Below are 21,676 nucleotides of genomic sequence, written 5' to 3'. Positions count from 1 at the left end.
TTCCCCTCCTGAGATGGGAAGTTTTGTTGACCTGATCACTGAGAAACTATAAGCATGGACACAGCTGGTTGGTAGGTCTAGCACTTCCAAGAACAGACAGATTCTCTTATACCTGGCACGATTCAATTATGTCAGAGTTTTAACCTGCTGACAGTAATCTATCTGAATCACTTTGCAGGATGACAGTTTAACTTAGCAACTGTTTCACTTAATTGAGTTACTTGTTCTAATTGTGGCTGCTATACAAAGACTACTTATACAAATAAATTGCAGTTAGTAATTATTACATTTCATTACATTTAATTATTACATTGTTATGAAATGAAATAATTACTAACTGCAATTTATTTATACAAGTAGTCTTTGTATAGCAACCACAATTAGAACAAGTAACTCAGTTAAGTTATAAGAGTTATAAGCAGCAAGTCTAAGAATTGCTGAGAAAACAGAAATCAATAACATAATAGAAATTCCCAATTAGACATACTATCTATTTCTGCTATAATACAAATGTTTGTATAGCAAAAGTTCTTCTGTTTCAATTATCTGGAGTTCTCCAGATTCTGAAGATTCCAAACTATAATCAGAAGCTGTGTGAAATAAAGGTAGTTCTGGGCTTCTTCCAGCACCACTTCACAATCTTCAACGAATTTTTGCTTCAATCCTTACCCAAATTCTCCTCTTCACTTTTAAGCAAACAAATTTCTATCTCCGGCTATCAATCCACCAGGTAAGGCAAACCAGGAAATCAACTTCACAGGAAGATTAAAATTGCTTTAAATTGGCTACAATAAACAAATCATGCCAGCCTGAATGTGCTGCACTCTGGCTTTCACCTTATCATTCAGTAAATTAGGAAGGCATATGCCTGAATCACTTCTGAAATATTATTTGGGCATTCGAGACTTAAAAAATGATTTTCTCACTTTTGCCTAGACAACAGATCCTCCATGTCTTCATCAAGATCATTACTCTCTACACCCAGCAAAGGAGGAGTGGGTTTTTGTATGTGGCCAAAACTCATGTCTCAATTGAGAGGATATACACTATATTGCCAAAAGTATTCGCTCACAACTGAGTCTGATTATGTGGATGGGTGAGCGAATGTTTTTGGCAATATAGTGTATCTTTATTTCATTTAACAAAAGTATTCAGAGATGTACATGTAGGCTTGCTCAGGGCACGCAGTTAACTTCACGCTTAGAAATCTCATTCAGATCAAGTTTATTATCAGGCATTCTTAATAGCAAAACTTACAATTCAGTGTTAAGATACTTCTGACTTTTCATAATTTGTCCCATCACGTGGTGTAAAAAGATGACAATTTCACTCCCATGCTGAGCGGAGATACAACACTACTATTCCAGTTCACAAAGACATTTAAAATGACCGGCTATAAACTTTGCATGCAGGCAGAATGCCCCAGTGGCCAATCAGAAATACAGATGTCATCACATGTGATGGTACTACATTTTCCATAAGGCAGTCTCTCCCTACATTTCCCAGGAGGTAGTTTCTTAAAGGAGACAGTTCTTAATTCCTACTGCTGGGGCTGCACACTCTCCCCGCCTGGAATTATAAATTCCACTATCAACTAACTTTTAACTAAAGGCAAACAAAGGCATGGCATAAAACAATACAAACTTGACTATCTAATTAACTAAGATAAACAAAGGCATAACATCAAACATACAAACTTAAATAACTAACTGAGTTACACAAAGGCATAGCATCAAACAGTGCAAACAATGATGTAAACACAAAGCATGCAAAGCTTGAGGTTCAATCTTCTAGTTCAGTCTTCCTTAACAGGTGATTGGTCTGGTGTAGAGCTTCTTGGTGAAAGTCTGCTGGTCGCGACATGACTCCAGCAGCTTTGTGACCTGGCAAACTAGTCCATCTTTACTGGGTAGGACTTGGTGCATAAGTCCTTAGGCCATGAGTTCCAATACATGTCTTTGGGAATGAAGTTCCCTGCTGGTGCTGGCCAGTCACCTGTCTTCAGGGTCAGCAAGGTGGCTGGGGTGAGGACAGTTGGGTTTTCAGGACCCGAACATTCTGGAACCAAAGGTTGAGCATTGATGATAGCTACCACCTCTGCCATGAGGGTAGTGAGGATGATCACTGCTAAGCTCAACACAAGAGGTCTCCACTGGAGAAGCGTTTGAAGCAAGCTGGTTCTCGGGAATGGTTGAGGGGTAGTTGTGGTGCTAGTTTCACCTTTCCCATGATGAAACTGATGTGAACATCGTTCTCCCTGCCGTAGACCCTGATGTATCCTATGGCTGCTATTGCCTTCGTTGAGGTGACAGGTGAGATGGGAACGTATGTGTGCTGCATAGGAACACTTTGGAGACAACTCAGAGAGGCATGCCACATCTCCCATTCTTGCTTCTGTTGGTTGTGCTGTTTGACACTGGAAAACATAAACATAGGTAGTTTTGATGGTCTTCTCTGACAAGGAATGAGTAGAACATCTGCTGGATGTTGACCATGATGGCTATGGCTTCCTTTCTGAAGTGAATGAGCACGCCAAGCAGACGTTTGGTGAAGTCAGGTCCTGTGAGAAGGACCTTGTTCAGAGAGAGGCCTTGGAATTGTGCTCTGGCATCAAAGACTACTCGAATCTGGCATGGCTTTTGTGGCTGGTACACTCCAAAGGATAGCAGGTATCAGCATTTCTCATCCTTTCTCAGAGGTGGGGCAAGTTCTGTATGTCCATTCTGGACCATCTTATCCATGAACTCCACTAAATGAGCTTTCATTATAGGCTTCTTGTCTGAGTCATCTCAGACTGGAAAGCCAAGAGAGAGCTTGCTCATGGTTGTTAGAAGCCGTTGCCTAGGTATGCGGAAGGGTAGTGGAGTCATCCAATTCTTGGTAGTCTCCTGTTGAAGTTTCTTGTCCATGAGTCTCAGAAATTCTTTGTTCTTTGTCCTCTATCGACAAGGCCAAGTCATTGTCTTCTTTGCTGGTCTGGAACACTGTTGCTCTTAAAACTGGTTTGATTGCTGAAGTCATGAAGTGTTCTTGACATGGTCTCGAGTGGAATGCTCCCCCGTTACTGAGAGTGGAGGTTGCGAAGACATTTGCCTGGGTTGGGCCTGCGGCCGATCGACACAAACCATCCCAAAGATGCACCTGTCTTGAGGGTGAATGGGGAGCCCCTTGGGCCTTTGACAAACTTCTTGGGGGGTGAAAGTGTCAGAGGTATCTGCTCCCAGCAAGAGCAGGATTACGGCTTTGGGATCTAGAGCAGAAAAGTGATTAGCCATGTGTTTCAGGTAAGGTGTGGTGCTTGCTAACCCTGGTGTCGCAATCTGACTGCGATCATCTGGTGGGTCGTCCCATTCTAGTAATGGTGGCAGTGGAAACTGTGCATTCCCATCCAACAATTTTATGCAGAGTCTATCAACTTTCCTACCCGCCGTGCGCTGGGACCCAGTGCACGTTGATGTCATGAAGTGTGTTTCTTCACTTTGGACGTTGATGAGGCTGTCGAGTGCTAAACTGGCTGATATGCTATAGCTTTGTGCATCTACTATTTTAGGCATCTTCCCGGCTTCTTCTAGTCACCCATCCAGGTAGACTTTCACTAAGCAGATTGGTTGGTATGAGCGAGGGGATGATGAGTCACCACATACTGATGTGCAATTGACACTTACAGCTGCTTCTTGGGTGCACCAGGGTGTGTTGCATGCGTTGGCTTGAAATACTGGACTGCAGTTTGTAGAGGAGCCCCCAGAGGGCGCTGCTTGTCACTAACGTTTGGAGTGATTGGGGCATTGGTTCTTACCTGATACGCCCCTTCTCTGGGCTGGTGGAGACAGCGGTCATGCATGGGTTAACTCAGTCAGTAACAAATAGAACTGAGTCTACAAAAGTGATGTCATCAGCTCTAAGGAGCATGCTCCCCGCTTTTCTTGATGGAGATTAGTAGACTGCTGTGTGTGAACAATGGCTTTCTCTCCAGACTCAATACCATATGCTCCCCACATACCCCTGTGAGGTAGGCCAGAATTCCTGGGTGGGGATGACCGGTGTCTCCACCTGCCCAGAGAAGGGGCGTATCAGGTAAGAACCAACGCCCCATTCTCCTAAGTTGGTGGAGACAGTGGTCATGCATGGGATGTACCAAAGCTGGCGTGTCCCCGGGGGGGCAAGAGATTGGCCTAGGAGCTGGAGGATGGAAGGATCTACTGGACTACTCGCCGTCCGAAAGCTGCATCAGCTGATGCATACCTATCTACCTTGTAATGTCTGATAAAGGAATTAGGGGTAGCCCAGGTCGCCGACTTACAGATCTCCTCCACCAACACCTGCCGCGCCCATGCCACTGACTTGGCTGTGCTGCACATGGAATGAGCTGTAATGTTGGGTGGAGGAGAGAGAAGATGCAAGATGTAAGACTGAGCAATGGCAGATCTGATCCAACATCCGATCATGGAAGGAGAGGCTTTTAGACCCTTTTTTATTGAAAATTTTTGAAATTTTTTTTTACAAATGTTTACCTCCCTACCCCTACCCCCCCCCAACCCCCCCAACTTCCCAGAACCAGTACAGGGTATAAATCTTTAACAAAGATATTCTAAAATAAACTGATATTTTAGCCATCTCTGCTAGGTTTGTTACTTTTAATGTCCATTCTTGAATAGTAGGCAAATCTTCCTTCTTCCAGTATTGCGCCACCAACAGTCTTGCTGCGGTTATTAAATGAAAAATCAAGTTAGTCTCTATACCAGTACAATCAGTAATTATACCTAGCAAGAATAACTGAGGGGTAAACTTTATCCTTTTTTAAAGAACATTTTGCATAATCCACCATATTTTTATCCAAAATGCTTTTACCTTTTTACAAGTCCACCATATATGATAGTATGTAGCATTGAGACAATCACATCTCCAGCATTTAGGTTGTAAATTCGGATACATAGAGGCCAGTTTTTTAGGATCTAAATGCCATCTATAAAACATCTTATAAAAGGTTTCTCCCAAATTTTGGGCTTGTGTAAATTTTACATTTCTTACCCATATCTTTTCCCATGTATCCAACATTATTGGTTCTTCAAAATTTTGTGCCCACTTTATCATACAGTCTTTAACTAATTCTGTTTCTGAATCCATTTCTATTAGTGCATTATATAGTCTCTTTATATGCATTGGACTTTGATCCTTAATTTTAGTAAATTATCCTCATTTTGCGTAAAACCAATTTTTTGATCTTTTTTCCATCTGGCCTGTAACTGCCCATACTGAAACCATGTTTGAATTGCCTTTTCCTCTTTTAGTACATTCAAGGGTTTTAATTGTAATACACCTCTTTCTAAGGTTTGAAGCTGTCTATATGTAATTACATCCTGTTTTTGTACTATATTTATGTTTTCTATTGCGTGTCTAGGAATTGCCCACATTCATTTAGTTTGTATTGATATTTTTTCCAGACCCGCAGTAGAACATTCCTTAAAATATGACTTTTAAAATTCTTAACTACCTTTTTGTCATATAACAGGTAAGCATGCCAACCATATACCAAATCATGTCCTTCGATATTAAGTATTCTATCATCTGTTAAGTTAATCCAGTCATGTATTACTGATAAAACTACTGCTTCATAATATAGTTTTAAATTTGGCAATTTCAAACCTCCTCTCTCACGCACATCTTGCATTATTTTTAGTTTTATTCTCGGCTTCTTCCCTGCCCAAACAAATTTGTTAATGCCCTTCTGCCATTCTAGCAAATTTGCATCTTTTTAAAGTATTGGTATCATTTGAAAAAGAAATAAAAATTTAGGTAGAACATTCATTTTCACTGCTGCTATTCTTCCCAACAAAGATAATTGTCATTTTTCCCAATTTTTCATCTCTGTCTGTATGCTGCGCCATAGTGGCTCATAATTATACTTATATAGTTTCCCATTTGAGGTTGAGATATAGACTCCTAGATATTTAACCTTTTTGACTATGTAAGCTTTACTTGCGTCCCAGACCATTTCCATAGATGTGCCCTTACTCATATTAAAAACAAAACATTCTCTTAACAATTTTTTACATTCATTAATATTTTTCTCATATCTAAATAAATTTTCATTTAATCTCCAAGTCCTTCTTGCTTACGTCCCAAATTCCAGCTCCATCCAAACCGGATTATGATCTGATAAAGCTCTAGAACATATCTGCGTCTTCTTTACCCTAGAAAGCAAATCATTAGTTGTTAATATAAAATCAATCCTAGAAAAGGATTGCCTATCGGAGAAATATGTAAAGTCATGTTCTTCTGCATTCCTTTCTCGCCAAATATCTCAGTTCGAAATCATCCATCATATCGAAGAAGGACTTGGGTAGTTTCACTCACCTTTGGATATTTTGCAGAAGACCCTTCTTATCTTTCTTGGTATCCATAACACCGTTCCAGTCGCTCAATAATATGCAAGATCTATAGTTCCAATGTATTAACTTAGTATGGAGCATTTTGTAAAATTTGTCTTCTTGTTGATTGGGAGTATATTTTCCCATTAGAAGTATCTTTTTCTCTTCTAATACCAGTTCTATTGCAATATAACTTCCTTGAGAATCTGCTTCAATTAATTCGGCTTTCATGTCCTTTCTTAAGTAAATAACTATACCATTTTTCTTCTCAGGGGCAGAAGCTACAAAGTGTTGTCTAAGTCTTGTATTGATCAAATATTTCCGGTCAGTTTATCTAATATGAGTCTCTTGCAGGCAAATTATGTCATTCTTAAATTGTTTCAAATAATGACTTATTTTCTTCCTTTTCTGTGGGGAGTTTAAACCGTTAACGTTCCAGGTTAAGAACTTAGTTGTCATCTTTAGCTCCCTGAAGCTTTTTAAGAGCCATCTGGAAATTCTGTAGTTTGGCTTTCGGCCTGGCTTCTCCCACTGCTTCTGAGCTAAAACCTGTGAATTCTTGGACGGTAATGTTTGTTTGTTGCAAAGCTTGTTGCTTTTTTAACTCTTGTTCCATTCGCCTAGTAATCATGCAGGTTTGTCTTTGCTCCTTTGCTCCTTCTAGTTCTGAGAGAAGAAGTTAATCCAACCTTGGTGATCCTTGGGTAGCTTGCTGCCTATCCTGTCCTTCTTGTTCTCTTTCTCTAAGTCCTGGGGGGGGGGGGATGTCCAGCCTTCAGTATATTATTATAAAAATCTTGAGCCTTCCATACTGAGTTAAGACGATATCTTTGCCCCTGGTAAGTAACTGCTAACCCGTCTGGGGCCTCCCATCTAAACTGTAGCTGGCAATTTCTGAGCTCATCAACTAAGAAGGCATAGTCTTTCCTCAATCTCAACATTTTGGGTAGTATTTCCTTCAAAACAGTCATCTCCTGACCCCCAATTTGAAGCTTAGTTTTGTAAGACTCTTGTAATATCGAATTCCTCATATCTCTTATGGCAACATACACCACAATGTCTCTTGGGTGTTGCTTTTGTCTGGCGAGCCAGGAATTAACACAATATATCTTGTCAATCTGCCAATCAAAAATCCCTCCTGACCGTCCCATCAATTGATTAAAAGCTTCTGAGAAAATCTGCTTCAAATTTTCTTGGTTTTTCTCTTTGAGGCCTCTTATCCTTAAGGCAAATTCCATCTGTCTATACTGCAACATTATAATTTCATTTTCTGCCTCACCAACCTTTTGTTGAACCACATCCATTTTCATTACCAGATTGATATTAGAATCATTAAGATCTTCCAATTTATCTTTGATTCCTGATACATAGCCAGATAGGCACTTAAAAGCTTCTAAAATATCATCTCTAATTTGTCGATTACGAATCTGGACCGAATTTTAGACCCTTGTTGGTCGGATAAAAGGAGACAAAGAGGGCTTTGCTGCGTCTGAAGGCAGTCGCCTTGGCGATGTAAGTTTTAAGAGCACGCCTGACGTCTAGCTTGTGCCATTTGTGCTCCAGACTGTGAGATGGAGCCGGGCAGGAATTTGGAAGGGTGAGATCCAGGGAATGATGGAAAGTTGAATTCACCTTCAGGACAAAGGTGGGGTCAATGCGAAGTACCACATAGTCTGGGTGGAAGACACACAGGTCAGCCCGGATGGACAGGACTGCCAGCTCTGATACCCTCCATGCTGATGTTATGGCCACCAGAAAAGCAGTCTTGAGGGTTAGGTGGTGCAGAGTTGCCGTCATGAGGGGTTCGAAGGGCAATTCTGTAAGGAAGTGGAGGACTTTGGTCAGATCCCAAGAGGGGAATCAATGCATGACAGGACGACAGGTATTGGATGCCCCTTTGAGGAACCTGCGGACATGAGGGTGCAAGAGAGGAGTTCATCCCGGTGGAGAGAGAGGACTGAGGAGAGAGCTGCCACCTGCCTCCGCTAGGTATTTGGAGAGAGTTCCCTATCAAGACCCTGCTGCAAGAATTCAAGAAGCTAGGGAACTGCAGCTTTCAAAGGGTCCTCCCCTCACCCCAGGCACCATGATATGAAGGTCTTCCAGGTAGATTCGTAGATCCTATTGGTAGCTGGGCAGCGTGAGGCTTGAATGGTATGGATCAGAGTCTCAGAAAGGTTATCTGCCCTCAGGACCACCCACTCAGCCTCCAAGCGGTTAGGCGTAGCCAGTGTAGATCTGGGTGGTGAATGGAGCCCTGATGGAGGAGGGACTGAATTATTGGCAGGAGCCACTGAGGTTCCACTGAAAGATTGATCAGGTCTGCGTACCATGGTCGGTGCAGCCAATTGGGGGTGACTAGGATGAGCTCGGCCTCTTCCTCCAGCATTTTTCGAATCACCCTTTGTATCAGGGGGAAGGGGGGCAAGGCGTACAGGAGACCGCGAGGCCACCTGCACCTGAGAGCGTTCGTCCCTTCCGCGCCTGGTGTCATGTATCGAGACAGGTACCTGGGCAGCTGGCTGTTGGCAGATGTTGCCAAGAGGTCCAAGGCTGGAGTCCCATACCTGGCCGACAGCTGATGAAATATGCGGCAATTCATGCTCCATTCTGCTAGGTCGATCGTTGTGCGGCTCAGCCAGTCTGCTGCGGTGTTGCCCAACCCCGAGATGTGCTCGGCGTGTAGGGAGAGAAGGTTGGCCTCTGCCCAAGTTCCTAGTTGAAAGGTAGATTCCATGAGAGAGATAGCTCTCGTCCCCCCTTGGTGGTTGACATGCACCTTGCCCGTGGTGTTGTCCATCCGGATCAACACATGTGTTTTGGAGAATGGGCTGGAAGTGAAGGAACACTAGATGGATGGCCCTCAACTCTAGCAAATTCATACTGTGTGATAGGTCTGAATTGGACCAAAGCCCTTGCGCTACTTGTTCCTCCAAGTGAGCTCCCCAGCCCATGAGGCTTGCGTCTGTCGTTACTACCAGATGTGGAGGGTCCCTGAAAAGAGCTCTGAGCAATGGCCGGGGAGATCCACCAGTCCAGGGATAACAGGACTTCTGGGGATAGGGGGACCTTCACTGAGGAACAGCTGCTATAGGACTTCTGGAATGGCAGAAGAAACCACTAGAGGCAGCGGCTGTGAAGCCATGCCCAAGGGACGATGAAGAAGCAGGAGACCATCTTCCCCAGCAGCTGAGACAGCTGAAGAAGAGGGACCCACTGCCTCCTTCATACCTCCTTGGCCAATTCCCTGAATTGTTCTGGCGGTCCTGGGAAGGAAGACTTTGCCCTGGGATGAATCTATGAGGGCTTCCAGGTGCACCAGGTGAGGGGTGGGGACAAAGTGACTCTTCTCACGATTGATGGAGAACCTCACTTTCTCTAATACCTGAAGGGTGTCCTGGAGATCTCTGAGGGCCTGGGTACATGACCTGCACAACAAAAGGATATCGCCAGGTAGCAGATGTGCGGCTACCACTGATAGAAGTTTTGTGAAAACCCTTGGGGCTGAGGACAGCCCAAAGGGAAGAACCCGATATTGATAATGGAGGCCCGCATGGACAAAGCGGAGAAACTGCCTGTGCTGTTTGTGGATGGGCATGTGGAGGTAAGCCTCCATAAGATCCACTGATGTGAGATCGTGTCTGCGAACCCTCTCCAGAATTGATAGGAGAGAGTGCATCTTGAATCTCCTGTATCTGATGAATTGATTTAAAATTTTTAGATCGAGAATTGCCCTCCAGCCCCCCGAAGACTTTGGCATGATAAAAAGAGAGTAGAACCCCTGTCCCTCCTGGCCTGGAGGCACAGGTTGAACGGCCCGAATCTGGAGAAGGTGCTGAACGGCCTGTTCTACCAGGAGCCTTTTTTTAGGGTCCCTGGAGATCAGGCACAGGACAAAGTGGTTCGGAGGGCTGGAGCGCAAGTCCAGGAGAAGGCCGAATCTGATTGTGGACCTGATATGGTAATGTTGGTAATGTTGTCCCAATGATCCGCGAAGACAGATCCCCCCCTATTGGGAGATCCTCCAGGCCGTCACTTCTGTCTCTTAAAGGAATGGTTGGAATTGTCCTTGAAGGGCTTTCTGGGCTGGAATCTCTGATTATTCCTGCCTGATCTATAGGAGAAAGAAGGGGTCTAGGAGGGGCCTGTCGCTGGGGACGGGAGTTGGAAGAACTACCTCCTATCCACGAAAGGGCTGCCTATGGTAAAAGGACTGTTTCCGACCTTCCTGCTTTTGCTCTTATCTTTGGATTCCACCAGAAGGGGTTCCAACGGAGGACCAAAGAGAAGGAATGCAGAATAGGGAGAGGGTGAAAGCCTGTGCTTCCACTTGCCACTGCTTCAACCAGATAAGCCAGCGGATAGAAATGGAGGAGGCAATGGCCTTGGAGGCAAAACGGGCCATGTCCAAGGAGGCATCTGCAGTGTATTCTACGTCCGCCTTACTTTTATTGATGTTCCTGTGAGCCCTAGAATCCCTGGTACCTCCTAAGGAGTTTGCCTTTTTCCAATATTTCATAAACAATAGTCACAAAACAGCCTGCCCATAACTTGCAGGCCCTTCAGTTCAACTGTATCTGCCTTGTGGCCATTCAACTGCCAGATGGCTCTGCCCACACAAAGTAAGCTGATGCTGGGATGATTGGGGCCTCTTTATTGCCCCTCATTGTCAGGATAACTTATAAATAAAGTTCAAAAGACCTGGGCTAGCTGACCTCTTATTCAAATTCTGTTTCCAAGGAGACCTTTCCATGAGGCTTTTACAACCACATAAGGAGTAAGGCTTGGAATTTGCTTTGATTTACTGAAACAGGTTTTTTTTCTTTGTTAGGCTGCTGCTTGCTTCCAAGCCACATGCATTTGGCCTTAATAACAGTAGATCAGACTGGATAGGTTGGGAAGGGGGGGGTGCTTTATCATGCAATTCCTGGGTCCCCTCCCCTGGAGCTCAGTTAGATGGAAACAAAGTCGATCTTGCTTTCAAACAGGGAGAGAGGAAACATGCTTTTCTAACTCTGCAGGATCTGCTTTCTCGGTATATCAGAGGAGAAACAAGAGTCTAGTCTGTAAGCATTCTTCCACACAAAACAGGATTTTCAGAGCAGATTGAGCTACCTAGGTTATAGAGGCTGGTTTTCTAATACAACTCTTGGCCCCTTTTTAGCACATTCTCTTAATCACAACAAAGTCCTTCATCCCAGGAGAGCTAATCAGCCTTTATTACTGAAACTGGATGTTTCTCTTTGCTCCAAGAGGGGGTGGGGGAAATCCTGGCAGCTGTTCTCCGTTAAAATGCAAACAGAATTTGGGATTTAACTTCAACATCTTTTTTATTCGAGGGGAGCTCAAAATAACAACATCTTTTTACTGGAGGGGAGTGAAAATGTCATCATCTTTTTACTGTTCTGCCTCCAGCATTGTGATTTTTTTGTGATTTTGTGATTTTATTAATATTTGTAGGCCGCCCTTTTCCCTGAGGGGACTCAGGGCGGCTCACATAAAATCGGGAAGGGGAATACAGACATTAAGATAAGACATATAATAAAATAGTAGACAACATACATTCATCATTCGGGAGGGGAACTATCCTTGTCCCCAGGCCTGACGGGCGAGCCAGTTCTTCAAGGCTGTGCGGAAGGCCTGGACGGTGGAGAGGGTACGAATCTCTACGGGGAGCTCGTTCCAAAGGGTCGGGGCTACTACTGAGAAGGCCCTCCTCCTTGTAGTTGCCAGCCGACACTGGCTGGCCGATGGTATACAGAGGAGGCCTAATCTATGTGATCTTATTGGTCGCAGGGATGTAATTGGCAGAAGGCGGTCTCTCAAGTATCCAGATCCACTGCCATGTAGGGCTTTATGGGTGACTAATAGCACCTTGAAGCGCATCCGGAGATCGACAGGTAGCCAGCGCAGCTCGCGGAGGATAGGTGTTATGTGGGTGAACCGAGGTGCACCCACAATCACTCGCGCGGCCGCGTTCTGTACTAGCTGAAGTCGCCGGATGCTCTTCAAGGGCAGCCCCATGTAGAGCACGTTGCAGTATTCCAGCCTAGAGGTCACAAGGGCCCGGGTGACTGTTGTGAGAGCCTCCCGATTCAGGTAGGGTCGCAACTGGCGCACCAGGCGAACCTGGGCAAATGCCCCCCTGGTCACAGCCATTAAATGGTGGTCAAACGATAGCTGTGAATCCAGGAGGACTCCCAAGTTGCGAACCCTCTCTGAGGGGTGTAAAATTTGACCCCCCAGCCTGAGTGATGGAATATTGGTCGAATCTCTGGGAGGGAAACACAACAGCCACTCGGTCTTTTCTGGGTTGAGCACGAGCTTGTTAACCCTCATCCAGTCCATAACAGCTTCGAGGCCGCGGTTCATCACGTCTGCCGCTTCATTGAGTTGGCACGGGGCGGACAGATACAGTTGAGTATCGTCCGCATATTGATGGTATCTAATCCCGTGCCTGCGAATGATCTCACCCAGCGGTTTCATGTAGATGTTAAATAGTAGGGGGGATAAGACCGAGCCCTGAGGCACCCCATAAGTTAGGGGCCTAGGGGACGATCTCTGCCCCCCCACTAACACCGACTGCGACCTGTCCGAGAGGTAGGAGGAGAACCACCGCAACACGGCGCCTCCCACTCCCACCTCCCGCAGTCGTCGCAGAAGGATACCATGGTCGATGGTATCGAAAGCCGCTGAGAGGTCGAGGAGAACCAGGATGGAGGAATGTCCTCCATCTCTGGCCCTCCAGAGATCATCGGTCAATGCGACCAAAGCGGTTTCTGTGCTGTAACCGGGTCTGAAGCCTGACTGGAAGGGGTCTAGATAGTTTGCTTCCTCCAAGGACCGCTGGAGCTGGAAGGCCACCACCTTCTCAACAACCTTCCCCAAAAAGGGGAGGTTGGAGACTGGACGATAATTATTAAGGATAGCTGGATCCAAAGATGGCTTCTTCAGGAGGGGTCTCACCACCGCCGCTTTCAGTGCGGCGGGGAAGTTCCCCTCCCGAAGTGAGGCGGTGACAACCGCCTGGATCCAGCCTTGTGTCACCTCACTGCAGTTAAAAACTAACCATGAGGGACACGGATCCAGTACACAGGTGGAGGTACTTACAGCCCTCATGGCCTTGTCCACATCCCCGGGGGTAACGTCTTGAAACTCAACCCAGAGTTGTTCAAATTGATCCTCCTGTGCCTCGGCTGGAGCTGCAGGGGTGGAGTCCAAGTCCGACCGAAACCGAGCAATTTTGTCCGCTAAGAATTGGGCATACTCTTCGGCTCTGCCCTGCAAGGGTTCCCCCGCTTCCCTTTTGTTCAGTAGGGAGCGGGTTATCCTAAACAGGGCGGCCGGGCGGGACTCAGCGGACGCAACCAAGGTGGCTATATGGGATCTTTTTGCAGCCCTAAGTGCCCTGGTGTATTCCTTGGTGCAGGTGGTTACCATTGCTCGGTTCGCTTCGGACTTATCGGACCTCCAACGGTGCTCTAGGCATCTCCTCCGGCGCTTCATCTCCCGGAGTTCCTCGGTGAACCAAGGAGGTCTCCGGGATCCGCCGCCTCGGAGGGGCCGCAGTGGCGCAATCCGGTCGAGGGTCTCCGATGCTGCCGAGTGCCACGCAGCAACCAGAGTCTCCACCGGACTGTGGGCGAAAGTGTCAGGAATAACCCCAAGCTCTGTCTGGAACCTTGACGGTTCCATAAGACGCCTGGGGCGGAACCACCTGGTCGGTTCCTCCTCCCTACAGTGGGGGTTTGGTCTCCGAAAGTCGAGCCTCAGTAGGCAGTGGTCTGACCACGACAGGGGTATGATGTCGTTCCCCCTCAGACCAAGATCACAAATCCACTGCTCCGAGAGAAATACAAGGTCAAGCATGTGTCCCGCCGAATGGGTTGGGCCTCGAATTACTTGGGTCAAGCCCATGGCTGTCATGGAAGCCATGAACTCCTGCGCCCCCTCCGAGTTTTCACCGAGCGACGGCAAATTAAAGTCCCCCAGGACCATCAACCTAGGGAACTCAACTGCCAGCTCGGCTACCGACTCGAGGAGCGAGGGGAGGGCTGCTGCAACGCTGTTGGGAGGCAGGTACGTTAACAGCAGACCCACTTGACCCTTGAGGTCCAACTTTAACAGCAAAGACTCACACCCGACAATCTCCGGAGCAGGGACCCTACGAGGAACTAACGACTCTCGGATAGCAGCGGCCACACCCCCACCCCTTCCCTGGGCTCTCGGCTGATGTAGCACCTGAAATCCTTCTGGGCACAGTTCTACAAGGGGGACTCCTCCCTCTGGGCCCAGCCAGGTCTCAGTAATACATGCCAGGTCTGCCCTCTCGTCTAAAATTAAGTCCCGGACGAGAGGAGCTTTATGTACAACAGACCTGGCATTTAGACCTGGCATTGTAGGCTTGCTCGGGGCATGCAGTTAACTCCATGCTTAGGAATCTTATTCAAATCAAGTTTATTATCAGGGATTCTTAATAGCAAATTTACAGTTCAATGTTAAGATACTTCTGACTTTCCATAATCTGTCCCATCACATAGTGTAAAAAGATGATGATTTTACTCCCATGTTGAGCGGAGATACAAACACTACTATTCTGGTTCACAAAGGCATTTAAACTGATCAGCTATAAATGTTGCACACAGGCAGAATGCCCCAGTGGCCAATCAGAAACAGAGATGTGATCACATGTCATGGAACTACATTTCCCATAAGGCAGTCTCTGTCACATTTCCCAAGAAGTAGTTTCTTAAAGGAGACAGTTCTTAATTCCTACACTAGTTATATACTGCTGGGGCAGCACATTACTTCATAATTTGTATTATAGGCTGGCTAGGCAGGCTACATTCCCACTATCTGTATATGTTAGCTTCTCCCTATTTTACACATGCTTTAACTTAGCTGATAAATGATTCACTTTTGAAATAGTTACTCAATTGGTCAATTTTAATGAGTTTAAGGACTTCTTTAAAAGTAGTTAAAGATACTGAAAAAAAGTAATTCAATTCTCTAAAAAAATATTTGCAGCTGTAGAAACAAAGCTTAGTATAGAATTAGGATCTGGGGGAAAGTCAGCACTTTATGAAGTTGGTCTTAACAATTAATATTCTTCAGATTTCTTTGCCTATGCAATGCTACCTTTAAAATACTACTTTGATATGGCAACAAAAGGGTAGGAGAATATACATCAGCGGCTTATTCAGAAGACATGCATTCATTCCCCTTCTGCTTGAGGGGGAGTGTGGTCTGCAGACCACACTCAAGCTGCCAGGGATGTGCAGTCACTAGAGGCAGGGGAGGCGTGGCCTCACCAGTCATGAGGAAAAGGAAAGAATTTTAAAGAATTTTTTAAAAATAATTAAAGCCAAGGTAGTTGCTGCCATTTTCCAAGTCACAGTGACTTGGAGTTTGCTTAGTGTTAACTATAGGAGGAGGCAAGAGAACTAGGGGCCTCCTGTGCATAAGCAATTTTTCGCCTTTTAAGAGTTAAGCAAGGGTTAAAAAGTGAAAACTTTCATATGCAAAGGAGGCACGTGTTCTCTCGCCTCCTGTACAGGGCATTTTTAGAGGCTTTTTAGAGTTCTCTGGGAGCAACTAGCTCAGTCTGACTCAGGGCTCTGGCCTTTCATGAGGGCAGGCAGAAACAGAGTTGAAATCGTCTCTGAAACAGCTGGAAAAGGTGCGTGTGGGGAAGGGGGAGGAATTCAAAAAGTTTGATTGCATGCAGAACCACGTTGCCTTTCAAATACATACACACACACACACACACACACACACACACACACACAGCTGGATAAAAGTATATAAGCCCAGCTTCACTGATTACAAGTTTGAAAAGGCAATGTGATTCACCTGCAAAGGCTCCGATTGGAAGACAGCAGGGGAAGGGGGGGGTATGGCAGAGGAGCTGCTTTCAAGCCTTTGGAAAATACATCCAATCCAACTTCTGTGTTTGTGTTTGTGTTTGTTTGAGAGTGAATGAGTGAGAGAGGGATCCAACTTCTCTGTGTGCGTGTGTCTGTTTGAGAGAGGGGGGAGGGAAGGAGAGAGGGAGGAAGGAGGGAGAGTGAGAAGAAAAAGAATGGGAAAACTTATTTTGCAAGAGGGAAAAATGCTGTCGCTTTAAATCGGAACTGAGCATGCCTGGCTGTGGAATTCTGGGAGTTGAAGTTCACAAGTCTAAAAAAATTGCTGCCTCACCAGCCATAAAGCTCACCGCACGTCACTGCAAGCTGCAACTTTGGTTTGAGTACTATGATAAACCACAGAAAGAACTTACCACTTGTTTATCCAACAGTGCTTCCAGGAGAAGCTTATCAGAAATGATTCAACAATATGAGGCAGCTCCCTGCCTGTTTCTGATTAATTTCATTGCTTAAATGTACAAACTAAAGCATTCATGAACTAAACTGCAGGGTGTTTTGTTTTCAGAAGCATAAGTGACCCATATTTTTTGACCCCATAACTGCTGCAAGGCGGATACATGTGCCATAAGTTTATAAATTGCTCTTACGTCCACAAACAGTATAAGACAGGGATGTCAAACTCATGGTCCATGGGCAGGATGCGTCATGTGCTGGCCACGCCCACATTGTTTTAATGAAGGGGAAAGTCACGATACACTATGTCTCGACAATGTGACGATGCGAGTTTGACATCCCTGGTATAAAGGGAAATGGCTCCTGCCATTAGAGTGTTTCACTTTGAAAATGAGGCGTTGAGTTTTGGAGTTCTTGCATTGTTTCAAAAGTAAAACTCATCATGAAAGATTGCCTCAAGAAGTTGTTTTACATTGTTTCAACAGGAGTGCAAATGTATATTATTAACAAAGAAATTATTTTATATTCCAATCTAAATTAATAGTTTATTTACCTTTATCTCCCTGTAATACATATTTGAAGAAATTGAGATAATTTAATGGTACTCCCAGTAAAATTATTTCAAAAGGTTTCCTTTATATTCTGCATCCTCTGAACAGGATAATAATGTGAAATATTTTTATTTTTTTAAGTTAAAAATTTGACCCTCAACAAAGGAGGAATGGGTTAATTTATTTTTGTATTTGAGCAAAATTCATGTCTCAGTTGGAAGATATATATTTATTTCATTTAACAAAAGAATGCAGGGATGTACATTGATTGTTTGGTATTATTGGCTGGCAGATCAGCTACATTCCCACTGTCTGTATATATTAGCTTCTACCTATTTGGTTATAATCAAAGAAACTTAGTACTTCACCAATTGTTTAGAATTCAAGGATAAGAGCCGGGGTGCATCCATCCTGAGAATATTTGAAATTGAAGTGACCCTTATTACCTTAACCACAAATTAGCATAAAACAGTTAAGGCTGGTAGCTGGCTGCATTAAAGAATTTGAGATCTGAAAAAACAAAGCAAAGCTAACATTATTACTCTATAAAAGCTCTGATAAGCACAGAGTTGAATAAGTTACTAAGCTGATTCATTGGCAACTAAGGTCAGTCAAAGTCAAGGTCCTGGTCATGGTGACACTAATTCCCACCCATAGCATTTTCCTTATATGGAACTACAAATTAAAGATTAAGTTTGATGATGATTTGATAATTCAAAGTAGGGATTTATTTGATTTGAGGATCTGCTTTAGTAGAGTAAATGAGTCAAACACTTCTTCAAAAAGTCATAGACATAGAGTTTGTAAAAACCAAATGGTATAAGATATATTTTTTGTCATTTGTTCATACTTTTACTACTAGATGCCAAGGGTTTTTTACTTGGTATAGTTTCTAAGCTTGATACTGAATAACAAGCCCATGTCATTTGCTAGAAAGCAGATTATTTGAAAAGGCTTTTCTGAAAGCATAACCATCCCTTTGTGTTTCCTTCATATTCAAGTTCCCCTGTCGAAGGTGATAATGTAAAATATTTTTATTTTATTTTTTAAAATTAAAAATTTTAAATATCCAGAGTAATAGTTGCCCAACAGACTAATTGTTGCACAATAAATCACAACCCTGAACACAGCAAAACAGTAACAGCAATATACTCACTTCTGCATATACTATTAATAAGGTAACAAGAGTAAAAATTTGGTGATTGACTTGACTGGATGGGGCTTCTGTCCTGATCCAGGTAGTGCTTGATCATATAATATAATATTATTATTATAATATGATCAAATAGTGCTTTATCATATAATAGAAATTCAAGTAAAGAGGGCAGATACAATATTGTTGCCATTACAGAAACTTGGTGGGATAAAATCAACAAATGGAACATACAGCTAGAAGGATTTAAATTATTTAAAAGAAATAGACCAAATAAAAGAGGAGGTGGAGTTGCACTATATATAAGAAATAATTACCTCTCTACAGAAATAGAGCACAACAATGATGAGAACTATCATTTGGGTCAATATTAAAGATTTGGGGGCGGGGATGACATTGCCATAGGTCTATACTACAGGCCACCCAACCAAGCAGAAGCAGTAGATGAACTTTTTGCTAGTCACCTAACTAAGATATGTAAGAAACACACCACAATAGTAGTGGGGAATTTTAACTACCCTGACATCAACTGGGAAACAAACTCTGCACCAAGTGGAAGATCCAACAGGTTCCTAACAAACCTAGCAGACAATTTTGTTTCCCAAAAAGTAGAGAAGGGAACAAGGGGATCAGCCATATTGGACTTAATTCTCACTAACAGAGAGAAAATAATAGAAGGTGTTTAAGCCACAGGAACAAAGGGGCCAGTGACCATGCAATATTGGAATTCAACATTATGCTAACACAAGTAGTAGAACAAAGTGAAACTAGAGTCTTGGACTTTAAGAGAGCTAATGTCAATAAACTTAAGAGAGAGCTTGGGAAAAATTCCATGGATGAGAATCCTCAAGGGGAAAACAACTCAAGAAGCTTGGGAAATTTTGAAAAATGAGATTACAAAAGCCCAGTCTAGCACAATCCCAATGAAGAAGAAAAATAACAGCTCCCAAAAGAAACCAGCATGGCTGCATAAAGAACTCTCTGATAAATTGAAAGACAAAAATGATGTATAAAAACTGGAAAGTGGGGGGGGGGGGGAACATAACTAAGGCAGAATATCAGCAAATAGCCCAAGCCTGTAAAGATGAAGTGAGGAAAGCTAAGGCTCACAATGAAGGAAGGCTTGCCACAAAAGTAAAAAATAACAAAAAAACATGTTAAAAACAAGAAAAAGGTTAAGGAAACAATTGGTCCATTGCTGGGAGAAAGTGGCAAGAAGGTGACAAGCAACAGGGAGAAAGCAGAACTATTTAACTCATTTTTTGCATCTGTCTTTACACAAAGGGATAAAACAGTCTAAGCTATCAAAAACAGCACCACAAAAATCAGATTAGGAACACAAGTTGAAATAGGGAAGAAAATGGTAAGTGAGCACCTGTCTACCCTAGACGAGTTCAAATCACCAGGACCGGATGGATTACACCCCAGGGTTCTGAAGGAACTGGCAGACGAGATCTCAGAACCACTGAACTATATCTTTCAGAGATCCTGGAGCACCGGGGAACTGCCAGAGGACTGGAAAAGAGCCGATGTGGTTCCCACCTTCAAAAAAGGAGAAAAAGCAGATCCAGGAAACTACAGACCTATCAGCCTGACCTCAATTCCAGGAATGATTCTGGAAAAGATAATCAAGCAACGAAGTAGCAAACACCTAGAAGCAAACAAACTAATAGCCAAAAGCCAATGGGTTTGTCAAAAACAGATCATGCCAGATCAATCTTATTGCATTCTTTGATAATGTGACAAAATTAGTGGACCAGAGGAAGGCCGTCTATATCGTTTACTTAGACTTCAGTAAGGCATTTGATAAGGTAGACCATAACCTAGTACTAGATAAAGTAGAAGAATGTGGGTTAGACAGCATCACCACCAGATGGATTTGTAACTGGCTGACCAACCGCACTCAACATGTAGTCCTCAATGGAACTGCATCTTCATGGAGGGAAGTATGCAGTGGAGTACCCCAAAGCTCGGTTTTGGGCCCAGTACTCTTCAACATCTTCATCAATGATTTGGATGAGGGAATAAATGGGGAACTCATCAAATTTGCAGATGACACCAAGCTGGCAGGAATAGCCAACACTCCAGAAGATAGGCTAAAAATACAGAAGGATCTTGACAAACTTGAACATTGGGCACTATCTAATAAAATGAAATTCAATGGTGAAGAGTAAAGTTCTACATTTAGGCAACAAAAAAGAAATGCATAGGTACAGTATAGGTGGTACCTTGCTCAACAGTAGTAACTGTGAAAGGGATCTTGGAGTCCTAGTGGACAACCATTTAAATATGAGCCAGCAGTGTGCAGCAGCTGCCAAAAAAACCAACACAATTCTAGGCTGCATAAACAGAGGGATAGAATCAAGATCACGTGAAGTGTAAATACCACTTTATAATGCCTTGGTAAGGCCACACTTGGAATACTGCATTCAGTTTTGGTCATCACGATGTAGAAAAGATGTGGAGACTCTGGAAAGAGTACAGAGAAGAGCAACAAAGATGATTAGGGGACTGGAGACTAAAACATATGAAGAACGGTTGCAGGAACTGGGTATGTCTAGTTTAATGAAAAGAAGGACTAGGGGAGACATGATAGCAGTCTTCCAATATCTCAGGGGTTGCCACAAAGAAGAGGGAGTCAAACTATTCTCCAAGGCACCTGAGGGTAGAACACGAAGCAATGGGTGGAAACTAATCAAGGAGAGAAGCAACTTAGAACTAAGGAGAAATTTCCTGACAGTTAGAACAATTAATCAGTGGAAAGTTGGATAGCCATTTGTCTGAAACGGTATAGGGTTTCCTGCCTAGGCAGGGGGTTGGACTAAAAGACCTCCAAGGTCCCTTCCAACTCTGCTATTGTATTGTATTGTATAATATTATAATAGCAGCTATACTTTTAAGTATTAGCTAAAAGGTACAACTTTGGGAGAAATGCATATTAAGATTAATTTTATATAGAAGTAATCCTTGAATTACAACTACAACTGAGCCCAAAATTTCCATGGCTAAATAAGACAATTATTTAATTAATTGTGCCCCATTTTACAATCTTTTTTGCTACAATTGTTAAGTGTATCTCTGCAGCTGTTAAGTGAATCGTGTAGTCTTAAATGAATCTGACTTCTATTGCCTTTGCTTGTTGGAAGCCAGCTGAGAAGGTTAAAAATGATGATCACATGAACCAGGTACAGTGCAATTATCATAAATACATTCTAGGAAAAGCCCCTGAATTTTGATCAAGTGACCATAGGCTGCTGCAACTGTCGTTAAGTGTGAAATTCAGTC

The sequence above is a fragment of the Thamnophis elegans genome, chromosome Z (assembly GCF_009769535.1).
Source record: "Thamnophis elegans isolate rThaEle1 chromosome Z, rThaEle1.pri, whole genome shotgun sequence".
Lineage (NCBI taxonomy): Eukaryota > Metazoa > Chordata > Lepidosauria > Squamata > Colubridae > Thamnophis > Thamnophis elegans.
Note: the sequence above shows the minus strand (reverse complement) of the source record.